Source organism: Oncorhynchus gorbuscha, linkage group LG06, assembly GCF_021184085.1.
Source record: "Oncorhynchus gorbuscha isolate QuinsamMale2020 ecotype Even-year linkage group LG06, OgorEven_v1.0, whole genome shotgun sequence".
NCBI lineage: Eukaryota > Metazoa > Chordata > Actinopteri > Salmoniformes > Salmonidae > Oncorhynchus > Oncorhynchus gorbuscha.
In genome coordinates this window covers 69,875,327-69,897,276 of record NC_060178.1, presented here as the reverse complement: position 1 = coordinate 69,897,276, position 21,950 = coordinate 69,875,327, and the positions used below count along the sequence as shown (strand labels likewise).

At 44.6% G+C, this 21,950-nt stretch overlaps 1 protein-coding gene across 12 annotated transcripts in view; it reads right to left on the bottom strand.

Annotated features, from left to right (window-relative positions):
- Positions 1-9,267, bottom strand: part of LOC124038277 (pleckstrin homology domain-containing family A member 1-like) — a 40,220-nt gene extending 30,953 nt beyond the window's left edge. For 10 of the 12 annotated variants that reach the window (XM_046353939.1, XM_046353926.1, XM_046353933.1 and 7 more), the window contains exon 1: positions 9,159-9,263. The gene's annotated coding sequence lies outside the window, so the exon portion shown is untranslated. Of the gene's footprint in view, positions 1-9,158 lie in introns of all 12 variants that reach the window. The other 2 variants (XM_046353927.1, XM_046353928.1) reach the window with 2 other exon arrangements.
- Positions 9,268-21,950: the final 12,683 nt, after the last annotated feature.

The following is a 21,950-nucleotide window of genomic DNA, read 5'->3' as shown; positions in this document are numbered from 1 at the left end:
AGTAGGAGAATCTATATACAGCATGTGCAAATGAGGTAGGGCAATAAATAGGCCATGGTGGAAAAGTAATTACAATATAGCAATTAAACACAAGAATGATAGGATGTGCAGAGAATGAATGTGCAAGTTGAGATACTGGGGTGCAAAGGAGCAAGACAAATAAATAAATAAATAAATAACAGTATGGGGATGAGGTAGATTATTATTTAATTTTTTTAACCTTTATTTAACTAGTCAAGTCAGTTAAGAACACATTCTTATTTTCAATGAGGACAAGGAACTGCCCATTCAGGGGCAGAACGACAACCTTCCGGTTACTAGTCCAGCGCTCTAACCACTAGGCTACCCTGCCGCCCCAGATTGGATGGGCCATTTACAGAAGAGCTATGTACAGGTGCAGTGATGTGCTCTCACAGCTGGTGCTTAAAGCTAGTGAGGCAGGTAAGAGTCTCCAGCTTCAGAGATTTTTGCAATTTGTTCCAGTCATTGGCAGCAGAGAACTGGAAGGAGAGGCAGCCAAAGGAAGAATTGGCTTTGGGGGTGACCAGTGAAATATACCTGCTGGAGCGCGTGCTACGAGTGGGTGCTGCTATGGTGACCAGTGAGCTGAGATAAGGCAGGGCTTTACCTAGAAGAGACTTGTAGATGACCTGGAGCTAGTGGGTTAGGCGACGAGTATGAAGCGAGGGCCAGCCAAAGAGAGCATACAGCTCGCAGTGGTGGGTAGTATATGGGGCTTTGGTGACAAAACGTATGGCACTGTGATAGACTGCATCCAATTTGTTGAGTAGAATGTTGGAGGCTATTTTGTAAATGGCATCACCAAAGTCAAGGATCGGTAGGATGGTCAGTTTTACGAGGGTATGTTTGGCAGCATGAGTGAAGGATGCTTTGTTTTGCGAAATAGGAAGCCGATTGTAGATCGTAGATTTAATTTTAGATTGAAGATGCTTACTGTAAGTATGGAAGGAGAGTCTAACCAGACACCTAGGTATTTGTAGTTGTCCACATATTCTAAGTCAGAACCGTCCAGAGTAGTGATGCTGGACGGAAAGGCAGGTGCGGGCAGTGGTCGGTTGAAGAGCATGCATTTAGCATTTAGCATTTAGTTTTACTTGCATTTAAGAGCAGTTGGAGGCCCTGGGAGGAGAGTTGTATGGCATTGAATCTCATCTGGAGGTTAGTTAACACAACGCCCAACGAAGGGCCAGATGTATACAGAATGGTGTCGTCTGCGTAGAGGTGGATCAAAGAATCACCAGCAGCGAGAGCGACATCATTGATGTCTACAGAGAAGAGAGTCGGCCCGAGAGCTGAAACTTGTGGCACCCCCATAGAGACTGCCAGAGGTCCGGACAACAGGCCCTCCGATTTGACATACTGTCCTCTATCGGAGAAGTAGTTTGTGAAACAAGCGAGGCAATCATTTGAGAAACCAAGGCTGTTGAGTCTGCCAATAAGAATGTTGTGATTGACAGAGTCGAAAGCCTTTTAGCTTGCTTGAGCCTACTTACTGAGTGTTAATTCACCCGTTTCCATATATTTAATTTTAAAACATTTATCTTACAAAGTAGTTGTTTAATCTAACTTTTCTAATCTTTACAGGAAAACGCCACGGGCACTACCTGATGTGTGGAGACATTTCACTGCAGCTAACGTAGAAGGAAAAGCTGTGTACATTTGTAAATACTGTGCCAAATCATATGTGAAGAATGCAAAAAAGATGCAGAATCATCTGGCCAAGTGCATACAGTTCCCTCAGCGCTCACAACAAGCAACCTCTGACAAAAGTCCCTCTATTTATATTTGAGGTGAAAATTATGAATCAGACACCTTATCAATAGAAACAGCTCATGGTCATCGATAGCATGGTTACCGATTGCAACAGCTCAAGTATATTTTGACTCAATGGAGGAACGTAGTCAGAAATGCTGATGAAAAAGTTTTGCTCAAGCTGCGTATGCAACTGGTTCACCTCTGATGCTCACAGGCAATGTATATTGGAAGAGATTCCTGAATGTTCTTCACCCAGCATACACCCCTCCAACCAGACATGCTTAATCCACTAATTTGCTGGATACAGAGTTCAACAGAGTTCAAGTGAAGGTCAAGCAAATTATATACTTCCAAGCAAGGGCTTTGGGATGTAGATGCAATATGGCAGTCGTGCCAACATATCTCATCAGCCACCTGGTGGAAGGGACTTTGTGGATCTGAGGCTCTTTCCCGTTGCCTCCATCATCCTTTAAATACCACCAACATCAGCCGCCTCAGAGAGCCACTGGTCCTTGTTTTGTGACATATGAAACATGAGTCAGTGTGTAATTAGCAAGTAAACTAAATGTATGAACGCATTAAATTATCATGTAATGTGCAGTCATATTCAGGTTCTGATTTGTCAATAGGCTTATTTGACACGTCAAATAGTGCTAAATTGTATATTTGTTGACACAAAGACCCAAACGGCGTTCCGTAGAAATCCTGGTTGAGAATGAAAAGACTGAACAAATGAAAAACAAAACAGAACCGCAAGTAAGTAAAATAAATCGGTTTTGATGATGTCTTACTGGTAATGGGTAATCAGTTAAGAACAAATTCTTATTTACAATGACAGCCTACCCCCGGCCAAACCCGGACGACACTGGGCCAATTGTGCGCCGCCATATGGGACTCCCAATCTCGGCCGGATGTGATACAGCCTGGATTCGAGCCAGGGACTGTAGTGATGTCTCTTGCACTGAGATGCAGTGCCTTAGAACGATGCGTCCATGTGTGTCCGTTAACTATTTAACTGTACTCGAAAGCTTAAAAATGTTAATATCAGTTATCGGTTTCTTTGGCAAGGAAAATATTGGAATCGGTATCGGCCAAAAATGTTATACCGATGCATCACTAGTGAAGTCAACTCATTTAAAGTTCAATTCATAACTAAATGTTTTTTTTTATTTTTATATTGGAAGGATTTAATCATTAGCAATTATGTTTACTTATGATAAGGTAAAGGTTGATGTTTCTGTCTCCATATGATATGGTAAATATATACACAATGCAAAAAACATCTGCATTTAAATGGTAATAATATCATTTGCATATATTTCCGATAATTCCCATATTTCGGGTAATGCCCACGGAAAGTTTCCACCTCTGAATATTCCCCAAAATATGCAACCCTACAAACAGCACAGGAATGAAATCAACATGTATTGATCACATCCCACAGCAGAAATGTGCTTGAAATTGCTTATCCCAATTAAGAATAAGCATGCACCCATTAAGAAAAGGACTGTAAAAACTGTTAAACCCCTGTGAATTGATGAGGAATTGAACAATTATATGGTTGAGAGGGATGAGGCAAAAGGAATGGCAAATAAGTCTGGTTGCACAAACGATTGGCAAACGTACTGACAATTAAAATAATCATGTGACTAAACTAAATAAACCACACTATGAAACAAAGATTAATGACAAAGAATGATAGAAAAAAGCTGTAGAGGACCTTCAATTAAATTTTGGGAAAAAGGAAAATTCAACAACATTATTCATTGAATCAGATGATTCATTCATCACAAAACCGACTTATATTGCCAACTACTTCAATAATTTTTCGTTGGCAAGATTAGCACACTTAGGCATGACATGCCAGCAACAAACGATGACACTACAGATTCAAGTATATTTGAACAAATTATGAAAGACAACTGTAATTTTGACTTCCATAACGTGAGTGTGGAAGAGGTGAACATCTTTTTTTGTCTATCAACAATCACAAGCTACTGGGGTTTGACAACTTGGATGGAAAATTACTGCGGGAAATAGCAGACGATATCGTCACTCCTATTTGCCACATCTTCAATTTAAGCCTACTAGAAACTGTGTGCCCTCAGGCCTGGAGGGAAGCAAAAATCATTCCGCTACCTAAGAATAGTGGGTGGAGCGGCAGGTAGCCGACTCGTAACCGAAAGTTTGCAAGATCAAATCTGACAAGGTAAAAATCTGACTTTCTAACCCTGAACAAGGCAGTTAACCCACTGTCCCTAGGCCATCATTGAAAATAAGAATTTGTTCTTAACTGACTTGCCTAGTTAAATAAAAGTTTTAAAAATGTAAAAACGTGATAAAACAGTAGCTAAGCTGGGGAGAAGTTTGTCCATAATAAAGCACTGCTCTACCTTTTTAACAGCACTATCAACAAGGCAGCTCCTACAGACTCTAGTTTTGTCGCACCTGGACTACTGTTCAGTTGTGTGGTGAGGTGCCACAAAGAAGAAATTAGGAAAATTGCAAATGGCTCAGAACAGGGCAGCACGACTGGTCCTTGGATGTACACAGAGAGCAAACATCAACATGTCAATCTCTCCTGGCTCAAAGTAGAGGAGAGATTGACTTCATCACTACTTGTATTTGTGAGAAGTATTGACAAGTTGAAAGCACCGAGCTGTCTGTTTAAACAACTAGCACACAGCTTAGACACCCATGCGTAACCCACAAGACATGACACCAGAAGTCTCCTCACAGTCCACAAGTCCAGCACAGACTATGGGAGGCGCACAGTACTACATAGAGCCATCAATACATCAAACTGTATTCCACATCAGGTAACTGATGCAAGCAGTAGAATCAGATTTTTTTTAAACAAAAATACACCTTATGGAACAGCGGGGACTGTGAAGCAACACCAACATAGGCACAGAGACATGCATACACACATGATAACATACACATGGATTTTGTATTGTAGATATGTGGTAGAGGAGTAGGGGCCTGAGGGCACACACACAGTGTGTTGTGAAATCTGTTATGTTTTGTAATGTTTAAAAATTATATAACTGCCTTAATTTTGCCAGACCCCAGAAAGAGTAGCTGCTGTCTTGGCAGCAGCTAATGTGGATCCATAAATACAAATGACAAGCAACAGCCTCTGTTTTGTGCAGAAAAACTGGGGTTTTCGATGTGTGAGGGAATAGAGCGCTCAAAAACTGAGATGGAAGAGGGCAAGCTATAGACTGCAGACCCACCATGTTAGAAAGGTCAAACAAGAAGGTCAGAGGGGGGAGTGAACCGAACCATAGACTCTGGGCTTAGTCCTAACTTGAACATCAGCATCCACACTCATTCTTTGTATGTGAGAGAACGCTTTGTCCCCCATTGGTAACCAAGTGGCCGGGCAATAAAATAGCACCAAAGTAGAGGGGAAGGAAGGGAGGGAGGGAGAAAGTAAAAAAGATCATGGAGGAAGTGAGAGACAGGAGAATTATGGAAACAGTAAAAAAGTGATGTTGGGGTGAGGGCTTGTGGAACAATGGCTACCTACTGTGTCATTGTGAGTAATATCCAAACTATATATATATATATATTTGCCTCTCCCCTTCACCATAAGTTTCCACCTAACTGCATTAATTTCTGGTATGCTTCTTTCAGATCATAGCGAAGTCAGTCACAAATTAAATGAGCCATGGGCTCGGCTCCTGCTGCAGATCAAATGTATTTTATAAAGCCCTTTTCACATTTGCAGTTGTCACAAAGTGCTTTACAGACACCCAGCCTAAAATTCCAAATAGCAAGCTATGCAGAGGCAGAAGCAGAAGAAAAGGTAGGAAGGTCACAGGGATGCCAAGGGAGAGGCATCACGACTAGAGGTCGACCAATTAATCGGAATGGCCGATTCAAGTTTTCATAACAATCTGAAATCGGTATATTTTTGAACACCGATTTTTTTTTTTTTTTAACACCTTTATTTAACTAGGCAAGTCAGTTAAGAACACATTATTTTCATTGACAGCCTAGGAACGGTGAGTAAACTGCCTTGTACAGGGGCAGAACGACAGATTTTTACCTTGTCAGCTCAGCGATTCAATCTTGCAACCTTACAGTTAACTAGTCCAATGCTCTAACCACCTGCCTCTCATTGCACTCTATGAGGAGCCTGCCTGTTACGCGAATGCAGTAAGAAGCCAAGGTAAGTTGCTAGCTAGCATTAAACTTATCTTGTAAAAAAAAATCAGTCATAATTACTAGTTAACTACACATGGTTGATGATATTACTAGTTTATCTAGCGTGTCCTGCTTTGCATATAACCGATGCGGTACACATTCGCGAAAAAGGACTGTCATTGCTCCAACGTGTACCTAACCATAAACATCATTGCCTTTCTTAAAATCAATACACTAGTATATATTTTTAAACCTGCATATTTAGTTAATATTGCCTGCTCACATTAATTTCTTATAACTAGGTAAATTGTGTCACTCCTCTTGCAACAGAGTCCGGGTATATGCAGCAGTTTGGGCCGCCTGGCTCATTGCGAACTGTGTGAAGACTATTTCTTCCTAACAAAGTTGCCAAACGGGGGATGATTTAACAAAAGCGCATTTGCGAAAAAAGCACAATCATTGCACGACTGTACCTAACCATGAACATCAATGCCTTCTTAAAATCAATACACAGAAGTGTATATTTTTAAACCTGCATATTTTGCTAAAAGAATTCCAGATTAGCAGGCAATATTAACCAGGTGAAATTGTGTCACTTCTCTTGCGTTCATTGCACGCAGAGTCAGGGTATATGCAACAGTTTGGGCCGCCTGGCTCGTTGAACTAATTTGCAAGATTTTTTTCCGTAATTATGACATATCAATGAAGGTTGTACAATGTAACAGCAATATTTAGACCTAGGGATGCCACCCATTAGATAAAATAAGAAACGGTTCTGTATTTCACTGAAATAATAATAGTTTTGTTTTCGAAATGATAGTTTCCGGATTATACCATATTAATGACCAAAGGCTCGTACTTGTGTGTGTTATTATGTTATAATTAAGTCTATGATTTGATATTTGATAGAGCAGTCTGCCTACCATCGCTCAGTCAGCAGCAGGCTCGTAAGCATTCATTCAAACAGCACTTTTGTGCATTTTGCCAGCAGCTCTTCGCTGTCCTTCAAGCATTGAGCTGTTTATGACTTCATGCCTGTAAACTCCCGAGATTAGGCTGGTGTAACCGATGTGAAATGGCTAGCTAGTTAGCAGGGTGCACGCTAATAGCGTTTCAAACATCCCTCGCTCTGAGACTTGGAGTTGTTCCTTTTAACAGGAGACTTCAATATTCCAAGGTAAGAGGTTTTAGGTTGTAGTTAATATAGTATTTATAGGACTTTCTCTCTATACCATTTGTATTTCATATACCTTTGACTATTGGATGTTCTTCTAGGCAATTTAGTATTGCCAGTGTTAACAGTATAGCTTCTGTCCCTCTCCTCGCCGCTACCTGGCCTCGAACCAGGAACACATCGACAACAGCCACCCTCGAAGCAGCGTTACCCATCACTCCACAAAAGCCACGGCCCTTGCAGAGCATGGGGAACAACCACTCCAAGTCTCAGAGCGAGTGACGTTTGAAACGCGAGTGACGTTCGACCTCTAATCACGACCAAGTCAATCGCCGCAGTCCACCCACAAACATTGTTAAAACTATACCTGGATGGTCTCAAAATACACTACAAAAGCAATGCATTGCGATAACGCATATGAATATGAATTGCTGAGCGCTAATGTGACAAGACAGAGGTGCATGTGTGGTGTTTTGGCAATTAGCATTTGTAATATCTGTGGCTTGTTCACACCACTGTGTTAATTATATTATTATTAATTCAATTTACAGGTCAATTCAATTCTGTTTGCAGGCTAGCTTTTGTCCATATTACATTTTTGAGAGGGACCTTGTAATGTCTCACAAAAGGCCTGGGCTTGAACAACGCACTAAAACACACTCGAGGCAAGAGTGGCACAAAACCCCCTTCTCTCTTGGTCCTAAAAAATTGTCCTGTAAATTGGATGATGTGGTCCATCATATAGGTAGTATTTGATGCAAGAAAATAATGTATGAATCAATAGTAGGTTACATCACATGCCTAACAGGTTGGTTAGTGTTAACAAAAATATTGCCTTTATTATTTTATAGCGAAAATAGCTCAAGTTCTCTATACAATTCTGCTGTCATGCAAGGCAACAAAACAAGTGTAATAGGATATCTGAAAGCCCCCCTAGCAAAGCTTGAGAGAGATAAACCCAGTGTAGTGTGTCTATTCAACACTGATTAACCACAATAATAGTCTGACCTAGCAGCAACCAGACGCATACCCGAACGAATGACAGAACTTGTGAAAAACCTCAAGAGGTTGCACAAAACCACACCATAACACAACAGTGACAGGTTGTGTATTCACCACTATTTTTGACCTTGGTATTATGACCATGGTTTCCTACACTTCCTGACCAAATCGCTGCTCACCATGAACTGGAGATGCAGCTGTCGAGTAACGAGATCAAACAGATTTGAGTAAAGTTGGCAGTAGACCCTATGGAATATAACCGAGGTATTTTTCTGACTGTAAAACAGAGGGAGAGTACATCCCAATTGGCACCCAATGCCCTATAGGCTAGTAGTGCAAAGTAGTGAATGAATCTGGTCGAGCACGTGAGGCAAACTTTGGACCTGAATGTCTTGAATTCATGTTTTTTATATATAAAAAGTGTAAACGTCATCAAGAGAGCTAATTTAATACAACCGTCTTGGCTAGTAAGGTAGATAGCTAATTAACCCCATCATAACTTAAAATATAGCAACTGTGTAAAGTAACTAGCTAACGTTAGCTAGGAGGCCCATACTAAATGCAAATGACTGGGCTGTAGTAACGTTAGTGTGGCTGAACAAACCTTAGTTATAACGAATTGCAGATAGTGGCTTTTAATTACGTTATGAAATAGCTAACGTTAGAAGGCTAGCGCTAACTTGACAGCTAAAAACAACACTTCACATGTAGTTAGTAGCTATCAGTTCTAGCTAGCGAACGCGTTATCTAGTTAACTACAACCAGCCAAGTTAGTCGGGATATAGCTAGCTAACGTTAACTTGTTAAGCAAATAATACAGCAGCTTGACGTTCTCAGTAGTTAGTTATTATTAACCAGAATGAGCTCTGACATCTAGATGACGTTAGCTGGTAAGCATAACATTAGCCAACAACGCATGGCACGTTCAAAACGCACTTCAAATGCTAGCCAGTTAACGTCGAAGCCTTTACTATAGCTTGGTAACTAGCTAGATACCAATACGTCAATCTCATTTAAACTCTACATTGGTATTTGGCGGCTTGCAACTTACACAAGTTGTCTTCACGCAGGAGTGCTTGATTCAGCCTAGCCCATTCCCTCGTCCTGTGCTGGGGCAAACAGGCTGCCGTTAGCGTAGGTTAACTATGTCAAATAATGCGTTTATGCCCCATCTAGCGTCCAAAAGAAGAACTGCGTTTTTTCAATGCAAAGCCAAAGACTTGATATATTGGTCAAAGAAAGCTCCATCACCGTTGCCCGCTATTACGCTCATGGCTCCTTTGAGAAACTTGCCGGATCTTATTGCGATCACATCAACTAGACACAAACGTTAGTAGCCTACTCTCATATCATGTCGTATACAACACAGGCATAGCACACATTGGCCTATCATATGCAGCAGCTAGACCCAGTATTCTCAAATTGATGATCAAACATACCTGCAACAATTTAACAATCTAACAAATATTATTTCAACAATTAATCTAATTGGCATATCTAATGTAAATAGCAGTAAGCAAATACAAGGATAAATGTATCCCACTGCTGTGCTTTTCAGTTGACCCTAGGCCAATGCATAGGGTAATACTACAATTTACCAGGATAATGCAGTTTAGTCGGACTCTATGTACTGTACAGAAAGTACAGTTTGAATACCTTCAGAAAGTATTCAAACCACTGTTTCCACATTTTGTTGTGTTACAAAGCGGAATTAAAATGGATGTAATTGTCAATGATCTACAGAAAATACTCTGTAATGTCAAAGTGTAAGAAACATTCTAACGTTTGTAAAAATACATTTAAAAATGATTGAAACATAAAACACCAGCATTTCTTGATTAGAGTCAATACATGTTAGAATCACCTTTGGCAGTGATTACTGCTGTGAGTCTCCTGGATTGTGCAACATTTATCCATTATTAATTTTAAGAATCTTCCAGCTCTGTCAAGTTGGTTGTTGGTCATTGCTAGAGAACCATTTTTAGTTGATGCCATTCATCCTTATTAGACACCTGAGTCAACATGGCTGCACAAACAAGATGTTCTCATCTATAGTGGAAACATTGTTCAGCTGCAGTAGCAGGATGATTTCCAGACATATCTATGGGCCTCCTGCTCTTAGTGTAAGTTGTAAATTGTAGAAAGCATAATGCCATTGCACAACACTCCTAAACCCCTCATTCTAACAACACATCATACTTGTTGTTCTGATGTGTAAAATGAGAAGCATCCAGAAGCTGCACTTGATGCATTTATGAAATTGTTTCTTCCAGTTATTGATAAGCATGCACCTACTACAAACATTTTTAAATCACACTTAGTACAAAACTCCAAACTGGTCACACTTTTAACCAGTGGTGTAAAGAAAAATACTTTAAAGTACTACTTAAGTAGTTTTTTTTTAGGTATCTGTACTTTACTTTACTATTTATATTTTTGGCTATTTTTACTTCACTACATTCCTAAATAAACTTCTTACACAATAATGTACACTTTCCATACATTTTCCCTGACACCCAAAAGTACTTTTCAATGCTTAGTAGCACTCACTCACTTATCAAGAAAACATCCCTGGTCACCCCTACTGCCTCTGATCTGCAGGACTCACTAAACACAAATGCCTAGTTTGTAAATGATGTCTGCATGTTGTAGTGTGCCCCTGGCTATCCGTAAAAAAAATGTTTTTTTTAAACGTTGTGATCTTAATATTATCAATTTTAAATTGATACTTTTACTTTTGATACTTTAGTATGTTTCAAATCAAATACTTTTAGACTTTTACTTAAGTAATATTATTCTTGGTGACTTTCACTTCTACTTGAGTCATTTTCTCTTAATGGATCTTTACTTTTACTCAAGTATGACAATTGTGTTCTTTTTCCACCACTGCTTTTAATGCACCCAGTCTTTCATTCATTTGGATTCATTTGGATTGTAAACATCTCACAACACAACAATTTATTCAAAATAGGTTTATTGTGAAATATAATGAGAACATTGGTTTAATCACCAAAACACAACATAATTATATATTTTAAATTTAGTTGTTTTAACTACCAGTTAATCCAATAGCAAACAATGCAAGATACGTGTTTTAAATCGCCCTTATAAGTGCTGAAGCAATATGATACAGTATTGTAAATGACAGCAGATTACACAGTTTTCACATTAGGCAATACACTTACATTAGCCAACAAAATTGTCAGAAAATCTATAATTTCCATAATATCTATCCAATATATAATCAAAGGTGTGATCAATGAAGACATCATCTACAATCATTCATACAAATAGAAACTATTTTTAAGATATAATTGCAACATATGTGTACTGTCTGTATTCAAATATAATACGTTAATTGAAACAAATTACATTAATGAAAATGAAACATAACGTATAAGCACGCATTCATTTGCATCAAGCCTGTCTCGAGCATTTGTGTAATGCTCCAGGTGTCGTGGGTGTGGAGTCAAATGCAGGAGACAGAGTTCAATGCTGTGCGTCTTTACTAGCACCAACGCACCACAGGGTGCACACAAAAGTAACGTTCCCAAACACAGGGGAAAAAGTACAATAGAACCGGGTTCTGGTTCGGTCTCGCCAATGCGCCAGCTGTTTTTCAGGCATTAGTTAATGATGTTCTGAGAGAAAAATCACGACTAAGCACGTACATTCTCTACAACAGAGCCGAAGGTTTACAATGAAATAATCCCGCACAACAACCAGGCGGGCCATCTGAGCGCTGTCTAATAAAGACAAACTAATTAAACATAAACAGGTGCTACCACTAAACATACAAGGAGGGGAGGAAAAATAATCAGTGGCAGCTAATAGGCCGGTGATGACGAGCTGGCTGAGCTCCACCCGCCCGGGAAGGGGAACCACCCTCGGTCGGACTCGTGACAGTGTTCCCTGCCCCCATCTCTCTGACGCGCCCGGCTGTGTCCCGCAGCATTTTTTTTTTTTAGAGTAGCGCCGACACCGGTCCTCGAGGTTGCCCCGGAGGACGAGGTGCAGGGCGATCCGGATGGAGGCGATGGAAATCTTCCCTCAACATGGATGGATCCAAGATGTCCCCCACCGGTACCCAGCACCTCTCCTCCGGACCGTACCCCTCCCAGTCCACGAGGTACTGCAGGCCCCTCACCCGGCGTCTTGAGTCCAGAATGGCCCGGATCTGTGTACGCCGGGGTCCCCTCGATGTCCAGAGGGGGGAGGGACCTCCGGTACCTCACTGTCCTGCAGGGGACCAGCATTAGGCAATACACCACCGGCCTGAGGAGAGACACATGAAACGAGGGGTTAATACGATAATAGGAAGGGAGTTGTAATCGATAACACACCTCGTTTATTCTCCTCAGGACTTTAAAGGGCCCTACACACTGCGGACCCAGCTTCCGGCAGGGCAAGCGGAGAGGTAGGTTTCGGGTCGAGAGCCAGACCCTGTCCCCCGGTCCACAAACACGGGGCCTCACTGCGGTGGCGGTCAGCACTCCTCTTCTGCCGTCCACTCGCTTGTAGTAGAGATTCCTGGACGGCCCTCCAGGTCTCCTTGGAGCGCTGTACCCATTCCTCCACCGCAGGAGCCTCGGTCTGGCTCGGATGCCATGGTGCCAGGACCGGCTGGTACCCCAACACACACTGAAAAGGGGACACGTTAGTAGAGGAGCGGCGTAGTGAGTTCTGAGCCATTTCAGCCCAGGGAATGTATCGTGCCCACTCCCCTGGCCGATCCTGGCAATACGACCGCAGAAACCTACCCACCTCCTGGTTCAATCTCTCCACCTGCCCATTACTCTCGGGGTGATAACCGGAGGTCAGGCTGACAGAGACCCCAAGCGTTCCATGAACGCTCTCCATACCCGAGACGTGAATTGGGGGCCCCGATCAGAAACGATGTCCTCCGGCACCCCGTAGTGCCGAAAGACATGGGTAAATAATGCCTCCGCAGTCTGCAGGGCTGTAGGGATACCGGGCAACGGGAGGAGACGGCAGGACGGCAGGAACCGCGGTGTTCCCCTGAGACGGCGGGAGATCGGTCAGGAAATCTATGGACAGATGTGACCATGGCCGCTGTGGAACGGGGAGGGGTTGTAGCTTCCCTCTAGGAAGGTGCCTAGGAGCCTTACTCTGAGCGCACACTGAGCAAGAGGAGACATAACCCTTAACGTCCTTAACCAACGTAGGCCACCAATACCTCCCCTGAAGGCTCCCCACTGTCCTCGTCACCCCAGGGTGACCCGAGGAGGGTAGGACGTGAGCCCACCGAATCAGTTTGTCCCGAACACCAAGCGGCACGTACCTTCGCCCCGCTGGACACTGAGGAGGCGCGGGTTCAGCCCGTAACGCCCGCTCGATGTCCGAGTCCACCTCCCATACCACTGGGGCTACCAGCTTAGAGGCGGGAAGGATGGGAGTAGGTTCGGTGGACCCCTCCTCGGTGTCATAAAGGCGGGACAGTGCGTCTGCCTTCACGTTCTGGGAGCCCGATCTATAAGACAAAGTAAACCGGAACCGGGTGAAGAACATGGCCCACCTTGCCTGACGTGGGTTAAGTCTCCTAGCTGCCCGAATATACTCCAGATTCTGGTGGTCGGTCCAGATGAGAAAAGGGTGCTTAGCCCCCTCAAGCCAGTGTCTCCACACCTTCAGAGCTCTAACCACCGCTAGCAACTCCCGGTCCCCCACATCATAGTTACGCTCCGCTGGGCTGAGCTTCCTTGAGAAGAAAGCGCAGGGGCGGAGTTTTGGTGGCGTACCCGAGCGCTGTGATAGCACGGCACCCACCCCAGCCTCGGACGCGTCCACCTCCACTATGAATGCTAGAGAGGGGTCCGGATGCGCCAACACGGGCGCATCAGTGAACAGCGCCTTCAACCTGTTGAATGCTCTGTCCGCCTCTGCTGACCACTGCAACCGCACCGGGCCCCCCCTTCAGCAGTGAGGTAATGGGAGCCGCTACCTAGCCAAAACCCCGGATAAACCTCCTGTAGTAGTTGGCAAAACCCAAAAACCGCTGCACCTCCTTTACCGTGGTTGGAGTCGGCCAATTACGCACGGCCCTAATGCGGTCACCCTCCATCACCACCCCCGAGGTGGAAATGCGATATCCCAGAAAAGAGACGGCTCGTTTAGAGAACACGCATTTCTCAGCCTTGACGTATAGGTCATGCTCCAGCAGTCTACCAAGCACTTTGCGCACCAGAGACACATGCGCGGTGTGAGTGGCCGAGTAGATCAGAATGTCATCGATATAAACAACCACTCCCTGCCCGCACAGGTCCCTGAGAATCTCGTCTACAAAGGATTGGAAAACGGCTGGAGCATTCTTTAACCCATACGGCATGACGAGGTACTCATAGTGGCAGGATGTAGTACTAAATGCGATTTTCCACTCGTCTCCCTTCCGAATATGCACCAGACTATACGCGCTCCTGAGGTCCAGTTTTGTGAAGAACTGCGCTCCGTGGAACGATTCCACCGCCGTAGCGATGAGAGGTAGAGGGTAACTATACCCCACTGTGATGGCGTTTAGACCTCTATAATCGATACACGGATGCAAACCTCCCTCCTTTTTCCTCACAAAAAAGAAACTCGAGGAGACGGGTGAAATGGAGGGCCGAATGTACCCCTGTCCCAGCGACTCCGTGACATATGTCTCCATTGCCAACGTTTCCTCCTGGGACAGCGAGTACACGTGACTCTTGGGAAGCGCAGCGTCCACCTGGAGATCTATCGTACAATCCCTTCCCGGTCGATAAGGTGGTAATTTAGTTGCTTTCACTTTACTGAAAGCGATTGCCAAATCGGCATACTCGGGGGGGAATGCACACCGTGGAACCCTGGTCTGGACTCTCCACCGACGTGGCACCGATGGAAACTCCCAAACACCTTCCAGAACACTCCTCTGACCACCCCTGGAGAACCCCCTGTCTCCATGAAATTTTAGGATTGTGCCGGGCCAACCAGGGAGTCCCCAGCACCACTGGAAACGCAGGCGAATCAATAATTTAAAAAAACTGATACGCTCCCTATGATTCCCCTGCGTCACCATGTCCAGTGGGACTGTGGTCTCCCTGATCATCCCTGACCCTAATGGCCGGCTATCTAGGGAGTGCACGGGGAAAGGAGAATCTATCGGCACCAGCGGAACCCCTAACCTAAGGGCGAGTCCGCGATCCATAAAGTTCCCAGCTGCGCCTGAATCGACTAGCGCCCTATGCTGGGAAGAGGGAAAAAAAGTGAAGGAAAGAGATTAAGACAAACATATGGCCAACAAGGGGTTCTGGGTGAGTTTGATGCTGACTCTCCTGGGGTGACCAAGAAGCGTTCCGCCTGCCATCTCTACTCCCAGACGGACCCCCCCAGCACCGATCAGACGTGTGCCCTCTCCGACCACAGTTGGTGCAGGGAAGGCCACCTCCTCCGGTACCCCTCGGCGTAGCCCCTCCCAACTCCATGGGAATGGGAGCGGAGGGGCTGGGTGGTGGAACGCACAGAACCCTCTCTGAACGCCAACGGGCAGCCAGCAGATTATCCAGTCGAATGGACATGTCGATCAGCTGATCCAGTGACAGAGTGGTGTCCCGACACGCTAACTCCCGGCGTACGTCCTCTCGGAGACTACACCTGTAGTGGTCCATAAGGGCCCTGTCGTTCCACCCAGATCCGGCTGCCAAGGTCCGGAACTCCAGCGCGTAATCCTGGGCGCTCCTCTTCTCCTGCCTGAGATTAAATAGTCGTTCTCCCACCGCTCGGCCGTCTAGAGGGTGATCAAACACGGCACGGAAGCGGCAGGAAAACTCTGTGTAGTGCTCCCGCGCTGAGTCTGGGCCATTCCAGACTGCGTTCGCCCACTCCAGAGCACGACCCGTGAGGCAGGAGATGAGGACACTCACCCTCTCTGCTCCTGAGGGAGTGGGTCTGATGGTGACCAGGTATAGCTCCAGCTGAAGCAGAAACCCCTGGCAACCCGCTGCCGCTCCATCATAAGCCCTCGGTAGCGTCAGACGGAGGGTGCTGGAGTCGGGAGATGGGGAGTCCGGAACCGTGGGTGCCGAAGGTGGAGAGAGGAGACCACTCCTCTCCCATCTTTCCATTCTCACCATCACCTGATCCATCGCGGATCCGATCCGATGGAGGACGGTGGTGTGGTGGAGAACCCGTTCCTCCATCGATGGGAGAGGGTTGGCTGCTGCTCCTGCTGACTCCATCAATCTGATAGGTGCGGGATTCTGTAATGCTCCGGGTGTCGTGGGTGTGGAGTCAAATGCAGGAGACAGAGTTCAATGCTGTGCGTCTTTACTAGCACCAACACACCACAGGGTGCACACAAAAGTAACGTTCCCAAACACAGGGGAAAAAGTACAAATAGAAAAAATCACGACTAAGCACGTACCTCTACAACAGAGCCGAAGGTTTACAATGAAATAATCCCGCACAACAACCAGGCGGGCCGGCTGTCTAATAAAGACAAACTAATTAAACATAAACAGGTGCTACCACTAAACATACAAGGATGGGGAGGAAAAACAATCAGTGGCAGCTAATAGGCCGGTGATGACGACCGCCGAGCGCCACCCGCCCGGGAAGGGGAACCACCCTCGGTCGGACTCGTGACAATTTGGCCATAAATTCTCATTCACATCACAGTGAATGTCCTCATTTTTTATTTTATCTTTATTTTACTAGGCAAGTCAGTTAAGAACAAATTCTTATTTTCAATGACGGCCTAGGAACAGTGGGTTAACTGCCTGTTCAGGGGCAGAATGACAGATTTGTACCTTGTCAGCTCGGGGATTCGAACTTGCAACCTTTCGGTTACTAGTCCATGCTCTAACCACTAGGCTACCCTGCACGCTGGAAATAACATTTGGCATGGCGAATCCAAGCTTGACACTGGTCTGCGTTGATGTCATCGCATGCCTTATCCATGGCCAGAGGGAGGGTGACACTCAATAGGGTTGAGGAAAGGAGACTATGGGTGCAGGTATATGGTCACAAATCAGGGATGGGCCCAAAACCATGCCTGACCCACCTCTGCATGGTGGAACCTGAAACTTTCCCACACAATGATATTGGTGACCCCTTCACCTTGACAGGCCTGCTCAATTTAATCGAGAAACACAATGTGTGCAGCGTTTTAGGATCCAAGTAATGGCATAGGTCCTACCACACCATCTTCAGAGATAGCTGTGCACATGGAGATGTTTCCCCCACGTTGACCAGGCACTTGGACGGTCACCTGTTGGCAGATGAGGTTCTGCCCACGGCGCCAAGTTTTGGCCAGGTTGAAGCCTGCTTCATCAACAAAGACATACTTGTGATGGTTCACTGCAGCATCAAGCACCATCACTCTCTAAAAATAATATTTTTACAGGACAGTTCCAATATGATATTGTGAAGTAGCATGTGCATCAAATAGTAACAGAAATACAGTATATAGTGCTGTACCTGAACATAGTCTGCCCGCAGTTGTTTCACCCAGTCATTGTTTGTCTCAAAAGGCACCAGGTAAATGTGTTTCATAGATGCCTGGTGCCTCTTCAACAAGCGAGTGATTGTTGGTAGGCTGATGGATGCCACATTGGCAAAGGTGTCATCATTCTCCTCAATGGCCTGATTAATTCCGGATAGCCATATGTCATTCCTGACCCTCACCATTTCCACCACTGTCCACTCCTGCTGGTCGGTCAGAACACAGCCATGGCCACCACCATGGGGTCTTCTGTCAATTCTGAGGGTATAACAGTGTACAGTCAATAGATGTACATGCATTACAATGTGTAATTTACTGTACATGTAATGGTAAAGCACAGTGCACATCCTGCAGACTTACCCCATACATAACATTCTTTTGGCGAAATGTTCTCATGATCGAATTGACACCACAATCTTTTCAGATTGTCATTATTTGAACTACTCTGGCAGCCTCTGCAATGGTAAGGCCTCTGTTTACCACACTGTCATGATTATGGCCCCGACTTCATGACTTCATGAGACAGTTCCTTGCTGTCTGCCTCCCTCTCTCCGATGTCCACCTCTTTGAGGGGGCCCACGCCCACCTTACAAATCAAATCAAATCAAATCAAATCAAATTGTATTTGTCACATACACATGGTTAGCAGATGTTAAATGCGAGTGTAGCGAAATGCTTGTGCTTCTAGTTCCGACAATGCAGTGATAACCAACAAGTAATCTAACTAACAATTCCAAAACTACTGTCTTATACACAGTGTAAGGGGATAAGGAACATGTACATAAGGATATATGAATGAGTGATGGTACAGAGCAGCATACAGTAGATGGTATCGAGTACAGTATATACATATGAGATGAGTGTGTAGACAAAGTAAACAAAGTGGCATAGTTAAAGTGGCTAGTGATACATGTGTTACATAAGGATGCAGTCGATGATGTAGAGTACAGTATATACATATGCATATGAGATGAATAATGTAGGGTAAGTAACATTATATAAGGTAGCATTGTTTAAAGTGGCTAGTGATATATTTACATCATTTCCCATCAATTCCCATTATTAAAATGGCTGGAGTTGGGTCAGTGTCAATGACAGTGTGTTGGCAGCAGCCACTCAATGTTAGTGGTGGCTGTTTAACAGTCTGATGGCCTTGAGATAGAAGCTGTTTTTCAGTCTCGGTCCCAGCTTTGATGCACCTGTACTGACCTCGCCTTCTGGATGATAGCGGGGTGAACAGGCAGTGGTTCGGGTGGTTGATGTCCTTGATGATCTTTATGGCCTTCCTGTAACAACGGGTGGTGTAGGTGTCCTGGAGGGCAGGTAGTTTGCCCCCGGTGATGCGTTGTGCAGTCCTCACTACCCTCTGGAGAGCCTTACGGTTGAGGGCGGAGCAGTTGCCGTACCAGGCGGTGATACAGCCCGCCAGGATGCTCTCGATTGTGCATCTGTAGAAGTTTGTGAGTGCTTTTGGTGACAAGCCGAATTTCTTCAGCCTCCTGAGGTTGAATAGGCGCTGCTGCGCCTTCTTCACGACGCTGTCAGTGTGAGTGGACCAATTCAGTTTGTCTGTGATGTGTATGCCGAGGAACTTAAAACTAGCTACCCTCTCCACTACTGTTCCATCGATGTGGATAGGGGGGGTGTTCCCTCTGCTGTTTCCTGAAGTCCACAATCATCTCCTTAGTTTTGTTGACGTTGAGTGTGAGGTTATTTTCCTGACACCACACTCCGAGGGTCCTCACCTCCTCCCTGTAGGCCATCTCGTCGTTGTTGGTAATCAAGCCTACCACTGTTGTGTCGTCCGCAAACTTGATGATTGAGTTGGAGGCGTGCGTGGCCATGCAGTCGTGGGTGAACAGGGAGTACAGGAGAGGGCTCAGAACGCACCCTTGTGGGGCCCCCGTGTTGAGGATCAGCGGGGAGGAGATGTTGTTGCCTACCCTCACCACCTGGGGGTGGCCCGTCAGGAAGTCCAGTACCCAGTTGCACAGGGCGGGGTCGAGACCCAGGGTCTCGAGCTTGATGACGAGCTTGGAGGGTACTATGGTGTTGAATGCCGAGCTGTAGTCGATGAACAGCATTCTCACATAGGTATTCCTCTTGTCCAGGTGGGTTAGGGCAGTGTGCAGTGTGGTTGAGATTGCATCGTCTGTGGACCTATTTGGGCGGTAAGCAAATTGGAGTGGGTCTAGGGTGTCAGGTAGGGTGGAGGTGATATGGTCCTTGACTAGTCTCTCAAAGCACTTCATGATGACGGAAGTGAGTGCTACGGGGCGGTAGTCGTTTAGCTCAGTTACCTTAGCTTTCTTGGGAACAGGAACAATGGTGGCCCTCTTGAAGCATGTGGGAACAGCAGACTGGTATAGGGATTGATTGAATATGTCCGTAAACACACCGGCCAGCTGGTCTGCGCATGCTCTGAGGGCGCGGCTGGGGATGCCGTCTGGGCCTGCAGCCTTGCGAGGGTTAACACGTTTAAATGTCTTACTCACCTCGGCTGCAGTGAAGGAGAGACCGCATGTTTCCGTTGCAGGCCGTGTCAGTGGCACTGTATTGTCCTCACCTCTTTGATGGGGTCCATGCTTGGATTAAGTGATGGTCAAATGTATTTTTGAACAAATGAGGAGTGAATCATATGAAAAGTATTGTGAGTGTTGCATTGTGAAAGGCAATTACTTTATTTGAAAGGTATTTCAAGATGAAACACTCATTATGTTTGGAGAAAAAGCTACTGTGTGATTTTGTGTGTTGTACTTGGTCAATTGTAAAAATGTAAAATAAATGTTTAAAAAAAATACAAAAAAGCCTTTTTGATGATCTGTTTGGAGTTTTGTATTAAGAGTTGTGACATTTTGTGAAGTTAGTGTGGGTGGCGTGGAGAAATTATTGTTGTCCATCAGTAATGAGAAACCACCTGGTATTGACAACGTAGATGGAAAGCTACTGAGGATGGTAGCAGACTATATTACCACTCCTATTTGTCATATCTTTAATCTGTTTGTCCTCAGACCTGGAGGGAAGCCAAAGTTGTTCCGCTACACAATAATGGCAAAGCACCCTTTACTGGTTCTAACAGCTGACCAATCAGCTTGCTCCCAACTCTTAGCAAACTTTAGGGGAAAAAATGGTGTTTGACCAGATACAATGCTATTTCTCTGTAAACAAATTAACAACAGACGTCCAGCATGCTTATAGAGAAGGGCTCTCAACATGTACTGCACTGACACAAATGACTGATGATTGGTTGAAAGAAATTGATAATAAGAAGATTGTGAGTGCAGCCTTTGATATTATTGACCATAACCTGTTGTTGAAAATACATGTGTGTTATAGCTTTTCAACCTCTGCCATATCATGGATTCAGAGCCATCTATCTAATAGAACACCGAGGTTTACTTTATTGGAAGCTTCTCTAATGTTAAACGTGTAAAGTGTGATTGTACGGTACACTTAGCCCTCTACTCTTTTATATTTTTACCAATGACCTGCCACTGGCATTAAACAAGGCCTGTCTGTCTACACTGTATATATGCTGATGAATCAACCCCATACGTGTCAGTTTTAGAATGGGTGGCCAGTAATAAACTGGTTCTGAACATCTCTAAAAGTAAGAGCATTGTATTTGGTACAAATCATTCCCCCAATTCTAGAATCTGGTAATGAATGGCGTGACTGTCGAGCAAGTTGAGGAGACTAAATTACTTGGTATTACCTTAGATTGTAAACTGTCATGGTCAAACATATTGATTCAATGGTTGTAAATATGGGGAGAGGTCTGCCCAATAAAGAGATGCTCTACTTTTTCTTTTTACATTTAATCATATTAGGGATTAAAACCAGCATAATGGAGACCCTCGATGCACACACAAGGTGAGGTAGCCCTGACAAATTTATGGATCCAGCTAAACACTCACCAATAGTTTCTTGAATGTTATGAGCCTAACAAATCATGCATGCTTATTTATCTGGTATTTTAATATTAACAGTTGCACACCACTAAGGAAAACAGAGTAAAGCATTTATGATCACTACCTGCTTTGCTCAGTTCTTGTTTAGAACCATTTCTTATACTGTACCTTTCAGACTACTATGCTGTTCATGACTGCGTGCCTGTAGTAGTTCAGTCAACACGTGGAAGGGTCATAGTGAAACAGACCAACAACCCAACACTGATGAAGAATCTGTTTGTCCATGGGAATGATCCTGACTCTATCAGCCTGTTCTAGGTAATGGTGCGTCACCTTATCATAAAAAATGAATTATTTCATATGCGCTATATATCTTCAACAAACCCCATAAAACAACCCCCCCTCTCTCTGTAGCTCAAATTAACACTTGTTGTGTTTGTGGACAGTCATTTTA